This window comes from Talpa europaea (assembly GCF_964194135.1).
Source record: "Talpa europaea genome assembly, chromosome: 7".
Taxonomy (NCBI): domain Eukaryota; kingdom Metazoa; phylum Chordata; class Mammalia; order Eulipotyphla; family Talpidae; genus Talpa; species Talpa europaea.
This window is the reverse complement of record NC_140074.1, coordinates 84,258,455-84,266,885: the sequence shown is the minus strand read 5'-3', so window position 1 is coordinate 84,266,885 and position 8,431 is coordinate 84,258,455.

Sequence of the window (8,431 nt, the reverse complement as noted above, 5' to 3'; positions counted from 1 at the left end):
ATGTCCATGAAAACTATAAAACTTTTCATGTTTTTAGCCAGTGAGGAGGTAATAAACCCTGCCTATAGAAAGTGTGTTTTCATGCAAACTATACTTCTGAGCTTATTAGCTTCTAATTATATCTTAATAAATATATTTTATTACTAGAGCAAAATGGGTTTTTAAAGGAAAATAATGTGAAATTCTGGAAATTTTCTTTTGGGCAGAGAAGAGCATTAGCCCTGTCTTACCACATTGCCATCCTGTTGCACTGCAGCTTGTATATAGCATGCTAAAATAAATTTTTTTGTGTGTGCAGAAACTAAGGGTCCAATTTAAGATTGGGTGATGTTAGTGGCATAAAAACAAGTTCTCTGGCCTGACATAGCATCACATCACACACACAGATTAGTATATCCATGTATGTCAAATGCAGGTTAAAATAGCAGGGCATTTATACAGAGAGGTGTAATCTAATAAAAGTAGACTGGATCCCCTGAGGTATTTGGGGAGAAAGTAACTACTTTTGCTTTTACCCCTTTGCTTAAGAAATGTCCAGTTTTGAATGACTGTAGTATGGATGAGTTTTCTTGTTTCGTTGATTATTTGAGGCTTTTAACAAGTAGTTTGCAAACGAAGCTGTTGGACTCAACTTAGAGTAGAGAATATATCTTTATAGTCTGGATTTTTGCCCTGCTTAGATTTTAAAAGTATAAGCATGGATTGCCAATTCCACTTGATGTAAACAAAACTTTTTATACATAATATATATATATAAAATAACTTATTGTATCAGTCCAGGTTCAGAAACTTGTGGTAGGCCAGTTCCAGATAGTTTCATTTCACCTGTAAACTGTATCACTTTTACTGATATTGTAATTTTCAAATGTATAATATGTTTACAGATGTGCCCTGCATTTAGTCTGCCTTGTTCCTATTTTGATTTTTGTTGAATTTCCTGCCTGCTTGCCAAAAGCTAGGATGCTTCAGGCCCATGTACAATTGAAAGCAGAGGCATCCTTGAGCTTTAAAGCATTGAACAAACTGGAAAATGCAACATACCACATGCTGAAGTGAAAGAAGTCTGTGTTTTGTGTTTTTTTTTTTTTTTTAATAAAAATTTTCAAAAAGGTGAAAAAAAGATACAAGGTTGATTAAAGGAAAAAAAAAAAAGGCTCCAGTTTGTTTTATAGGTTTTAAAGTTCTGCTGTGTGTTCAATTGCCTTGTGTAACCACTTATCGCCTTAGGGCCAGATACCCCCAACATCTACCCCCCCCCACTCCTTTTTTTTTTTCAAATGTTCCTTTTGCTTGCCTGAAATTTTAAAGCTCTTCTGTCTCACAACTCACAAGAAATTTTCTGGGTTTGTGACATACAGATGTTGACTGAACATATATTTAAAAAGGAAAAAGCAGCCCCCCTCTGATTGGGCTTTTTAATTTAGAAACAACACTTATTTAAAAAATTATTTAGAAAGCTGTTACTGCTTTCTCCCTCCATAACCCTCAGACCTCCATGTATAGAGAAGCCAAAAAGAGAATGTATCCCTTCTCTGTTTGTCCAAAGGTTTTTGAGTCTCACTTCTAAATGAAACAATGCAACATTTCACTGTTTTCTCCACTGAAATTTCCTTAATTATATGGTTAGAGGTAAATACAGTTAGGAATGTCTCTTAACCTTCTGGGAACCCCAGTGCCCCATTATATTAACTATCAGTATTTTTTGGGCATTGGGTTAATGGACTTAATTGCCTAGGTACAAGCAGGACTTTGGAACAAATATCCTTTGTGCTGTTTGGTAATACTTAACTCTACTTGTCGCAATCTTTCTCCTTAGGTCCTCACACAATTCCTTACAGAGCACTTATTAAAAAAAATCTTAAGAGTTGATCTGTTTTCTGATTATTTTTGTGTAAGCTTCTAAACAAACTTCAGCTGTGATTAATTTAGTGCATTTAAATAACATTAATGTGTTAATGTTTGGTATAAAGAATTTTCCTTCAACTCAGAGTATTAGTACTGTAGCATAAACCAAATACAGTCTAGAGGGGATTTTTAACATCCCTCCATTATAAAGACTGAAAAAAGGTATGTGTCTGTGTGTATTGTTGAGTGCTTGTGTGTGAGGGTAAGAGGGAGATATTAAAAACTAGTAAGTAAATGAATGTGTGTAAGACATTATATTAGTATTCAGAGAATGAACTTGTATTTATTTTGTGCCATTGGTTTTCATTACACAGAATAAAGTCAGGTGGTTTTAATCCTTAAAATTGTAGTATTTGAAAAATGGCACTAAGAATGAAATCATGACCTATTTTTTTAATAGCTATGAAGATACTAATTAATGGTGAAGATTTCTTTTTAATTCTGCCTGGATTGTAGGCTTCTGTATCACATACCTACCACTCCTTTGTAGATGTCCTGAATAATTCCCCTTCCCCACAAAAGACAGGGTGTATTTATCTTTCTCTTTATTCACCCCACCACCACCACTTTATTGAACTGACGTTAATTGCATAGCCTTTTCTCTGACCTCCTTAGTAATGAACTTTCACATAAAGTGTAGTAGCACCTGTAGTAGCCCTTCCTTTGGTTTCTAGGAGGGAATAGACAATAATTAGGAATTTGTTAATAACAGTTTTTTCTTAAATGACTGGAGAGGTTCTCTCCCATTTAATCATCTGCTTACCTACTCATCACAGAATCTGCAAAAACTTTATAAAGGAAAAAAAAAGTGCTGCATTGTTTTCAAATAATAGTTTCTAGGGAAAATGATGAACCTTAATTTTGAGTGTTGTCCACAGTACTAAATGTGTTTCTTCATAAAACATAGCAGCAGTAGTCTCATACTTACTAGGCTTGTTGCTTAACCCAATCAAGCATTTAAAGGTTTGCCTTTTGCTGTAAACTTAAAACAAAAAAGCCATTTAGTGTGAAATTGTATGTCATAATACCAAATGGCCACAGGCAAGGAAATCTGGAAGACGACTTAACTTTGTTTTAGATTCTGCTAAATAAGGAATCATTCTTTAAAGACTTTCTTAAGAGAAATGGATTAAAAATCCAATTTCTAAAGATTATGAGTATAGTTTTGTCTTTGGGCCATATCAAATAATACATGAACCTTCTATACTTATGTTATAAGTGTAAAACATGCTGTAGTGGGACAGGTAACATTTTGGACTGTAGTTTTTCTGATCAAGTCTGTTATGTACCAGTTGAGATTCTGATAAGGCAGTGTCTTTAGTCCTACCTGTAATGTGTTGAATTTTAAAAGAATGGGGGGAGGTGGAATTTGCTTATCTTTTTCTCCCAACAAAGTATTGGTATTTAAAGGGGAGGGACAGAGGACAAGACTAGAAGTATAATAGCTGCTCTAAGTTTGCAGAGACAGATAGGTATTTGTTGTTAATATTGATGTTATTTTTACTGATGTGATTAATTGACAGAGCACCAGGATTCTTTTATGGTGAAAAACATGGGCTTTTGCTTTGAGTATCCTAAAATGCTTTTTAAAATGTGTCAATCCATTCAGATGTGGGAGAACCAGAATCACCCTGGGTTGGTTTAAGGAATGATGAATCATTGGCTCCTCCCAAACATTGCTTTACTGAGTTTTAAATTCCACTCTGTTTTATCACTGAAGAAAGGTGTGTGAATAGAGTTTTTAAGTTGTCTGCATAATAAAAACACCCAGTGAAGCATGAATGAAATGGTATGTTGCTTTTGCATTACTAGGAGTGTCAAATAGCGGTTATGGGCTAGAAGTCAACCTATGGAACAAATAATCCTGATGGGAAATTGCTGATTCAGACTTCTCTATGTGATGGGAAATTGCTGATTCAGACTTCTCTATTCATAAAATTTTATGTCCAGAGTTTTAAAGCCATTTTATAATACTGCAGTATCCCTTTTCTACAGCCTTACTAAAGTAGCTACATTATTTTCCAATTCAGTGTCACTCTTCCTAGTCTGTTTTCTTTTCATTATATAGCAAAGTTTTAATTTGCAGACCAACAAACCAACTTGAGGTAAATTATATATAGCTTTTCATAACCCTTTTTTCCTCAGGTGCTAAACAAAGGCTCCAAAAATGGATACTGCTTTAGTGATGTCTGCTTTATTCTTAAAACAAATACTTTTGCTAGATGTAAAGATTTAGTGTGAACAAAAAGGTTTTATTATGTAAATATGAATGAATGCTTTGAGTTTTGCCCTTGTGTTTGTCCTTTATTAGTATGTTTCATTTATCTTCTGTGGAGGAGTATTCTTTCATGATCTTGAACACATTTCATTAGGTATTGCATTTTTAGAATGAAAATACAATTGTTTTCTGTCTTGGATTAATCCTGCTGCTGCTATGAGAAACTGAAAATCAAGAATGTGATGCACTTTTTACATTATTATATACCGTACTTTTAGAGGTTGCTTTGATACCTTTCCTGTAGCACAGCCACTAATAAAAGTGAATGAATTTAAAATTTCTCTTTGGGAGGGAATCAGTACAAGTAACTTAGGAAAGTGAAAATTCTGTTAATATTTCCCTTTTTGGCCTTAAAATGTCTTTTACTGAAAATCTTAGTTTTTCTATTATTTACTCTGCTTCAAAATGAGGAATTGGGGAAAATGGCTTAAAGGAAGTAGTATCATTGGCTTGTTGCTTATTTATCTCTCAGAAAGAAAACAATTGTCTATTATAGAAGCTGGGGACTTATTTTTTATTTGTGTACAAAGGAGAAGTATTGCTGCCCCGAGCCAATCACATTAAGTCATATCAATCAAAATTCTGACTATTCTGCTTCTCTACTATATTCTTACTTAGTGAATATTTAAATATAGTAGGAGTGATACTTGACAAGAGTGAAAGTCATTTCTCAAGCACATACCCAAACTTGTAGGAAATTGAACCCAAAATAATGGAAGAAAAACACCAACTGGGGTGGAGGAATGAGAAAGATACGTGGTCCAAAGCTATCTGGTTATATTTTGATGTTGCCAATATTGCAAAGCCAAAATTTTGATTTGCTTATTTAATATATTTGTTGGCCAGAGATCTATTTTTATATCAATGTGCCTTGCATGTATATTAAAAAATTGGAAAGGCCGTGTAGTCATGCCTGAGATAGATGGTTCTTACCACCTCACTAATTTTTATGCAGTATGAAATGCTCATTCTATCGCCAACTGGTGCTCTCTGTTTGAAGTTATAGATCTTGTCACAAACTGGAACTATTTTATAAACTAGGGAAGTGATTAATTAATTTACTTTTTTTTGATGTTTCCTTTTTTGTTCTTAGTCTGTTAGTGGCTGTTCTGTAGTGGGAAATAGTAAAAGGATTCTTCACTCCCTTTCCCTCCCCCCTCAGCACCTTCTTCAAGTAATGTGATGACACCATTTCTTGTGTGTGTTGAAATAAGTTTCAGCTTGCTGTCTTTAGTGTTATAAAAAAGTGTTATAAAAAGCGTTGTTTGCAAAACCTAGGGAGGTTAATGGAGTATAATTTGGAATTTTATGTGAGCTATGGTCCAAGTTATTGGCTCTTTCCAACTTAAAAATTTTTTATTGTTAAAGCACCTTGCTTAAAAAATTTTAAATATTTATGTCTGCAACAATTGTCTCAAAATAATAAACTGTGCAATTCTTGTCATTAAAAAAAAGATCTGAACTCTCCCTAATGTGACTTGTTAGTTTCTCTGTATTCATGCCAGTGTAAATGTGAAAAGCTTTGCTTGCATTACGTTTTAGAAATGCATTTTGCACACTCGAATTTTGCCGAAGCTCCATGAAAAGGTTAGATCTAAGTAGATGAATAAAGCTATGCACATGTTTTGAAAGTTTAATTTGTGTGTCATTACCAAAAGTGACCTATCCTTATTTCCTGTTCTTTACCATCTTTGGAAACATGGCTCAAAGTTACAGTTTGGGCTAGCTCATCAGAGAGATTAGAGGAGTAGAAAACTGGCACTTATTTTTAATTCAGTTTAAACAAGAGTTTGACTTGTGTCTATTAAAGGGCTTTTCCAGAAACAGGGCAGTTTTATTAGCTTTACAAACTGTTAGATGTTCACCCTCGGTGAAATTTTGGTTTATTTGATCAAATAGAAATGGGAAATAATTCAAACAAATGGGGGAAGGACCTTTGCCACATGAAGTTCTATGACAATTTTGTCTTAGGCCTGGGTTAGAAGTAGGATAACTTTTTACTGGTTTAGTATAAATTTGGTTTAATGAATGAATGACTTCAGATTAGAACCATTTAAAGATAAAAGCACCGGTTGTTTTAGAGATACTACATATCTTATAAAAATTGCCCAGGTTGCTTAGAATACGTTTAGAAATTGGACAAATTTGGTGAAGTTGCTACTTTCTGCATGTACTAAATAAACAGCTTTACTTCACTTGTATGTGTACCCAAAAGACTGTGTAGATGTACTGGCCAGATTTTTTTTTTCAAGTCCTCTTTTAAAAGATTGTTTTGCAATCTCTTAAGGACCTTTGTTGAAAAGGCTAGTAAGTTTAAGTGAAAGATAATATTAATTGTATTTTCTCCTGCTCCTAGATAAAAAGAAGTATTTTCATTTTATACCTTTTCCTATGTATGGGAGAGGGTACTTTTCTGTCAACTGTGCTCTTGATGTATGTTGTTGACTCTGAAACACAGCAAAACCCTTCTTTCTGTTTAATTTTCACTGAAATTGATAGTTAAAAACTAAGACTGAAAAGGTGGCCATAATGCTTGGCCTTAAAGGGCATAAATGCAGGAGCGTACATTATCTCAGATTACCATGGCTACTACTACACCCCTGTCAATAGTTTATGTATGTTCACTCTTAGAACATGTTGGAGGAGCAAAGTACTTTTCTCTATCTGTGTGCATTGGCATGTAGGAACTGAGTTACCTCTTAATGTGGAGAATCAAGAATAATTAGTAGACTACCCTTACATTAGAGGATGTATTTGCTTCCCTCTCCCACTTAAATTTTTTTCTAGTGTTTGTTTTCCCCAGTCAAAAAAATAGGCCTTTTCTACATACAAAAACAGTGGCTAGAAATTTGCTCAATGCTTAGGTGTTTGCCATAGCTGTTTCTGATGTCATGGATTCTGAGGAAGCATCAGTTACATGATGATCTTCCTTTACTGTCTTATTTCATGTTCAGTGTTTTTAAAAATATAAATTCCAAACACTACATCCATATCCAGATTTACTTATTTTATCAGGAAAAAATACTTGAGAAATTTGTAGATCGTATTAAGAGACAATAAGTGTACATTATTAATAAAAAAATTTTTAAAGTTTCTGAGGCGTTTGTGTTATATTCTGTGTGCTTTAATTTAAAAAATGAGAAAACTAAGTTAACATTGTGACATTGATGACATTTTCAAAAGGTCAAACTATAAATAAATTACATCTTAAATGCACTATGGTTATATGTCTTGGCCTTTAAAAAGTAGTTTTTAAGGTGCTTAGGGTTGACTTGTTTATTGGAAAATCAGCTGTGAGATCTGCTGTCTTTTTTTGTATGACAAATGAGCCTTGAGTTCTTCATTTGAAATAAACCAAAATTGAGCTTAGCACCTTAAGCAACTAGAATAAGGTGGCAAGATTCTGGATTTATTCATGACTTTATGGAGAACTATATGGTGCATATTTGAGAAAATAGTGTTTTATGAAGTAGGAAATAATTGTCCTGTTAGTGACTTGCAAGTACACAAAGGGGAATTTGGGTGTTTAGAGAAGATTGTCTTTAAAAAGTTCTCAGACATATAGTGTGAGTTATATGAAGTATGGTAATTAATTCAGTCTACAGTTTTGTTGTTTTTTTTAATGACATGTATTATGGACTTAAGCGGCTAACATTTGGAAGCAATGTCTGTGAGCAGAACATAAAACTCTAGATTGCTTAGCAAAGTGTCATACCTAAGGAATTCTCTTACTAGGAGCATTCAGTCCACTACTGTGGGATACGGTAGATTGATGCAATCTGGGCAATCTGGGCATGAGAACCCCACTCTAGTGTTTATTATAGTTGTCTCCATGATGGTCATATTCCAAGATATACCCATGGTATCCAGGACACTGGCAACAAACTCAACTAGAAAATCAGAGCACATTGGATTATTAAAACTAGTTGGGAAGCTGCTTTGCACCCTAAAACCTGAGGTGATATCCTCAAACAGTGGTACAGAAGGCACATTAGATTGGCTTAGAAAACCAGCCACCCCAAATGTGCCAGACACTATTTGTAAGCATAATGTAGCTAAGCTAGTTGAAAATTAACCTGATTATGACAAAAGGTCTGAGTAGTCAAAAAATACTTCCATAAAGAGGGGAGGGGAAAAGTGACCTTAAGAGATTCTGGTGCCAATAATTTGAGATTCAAATTACATGTATTTATATAATGTGTGTGTGTGTGTGTATGTATTTACTAGAAAGTGACAGCCATACAAGCA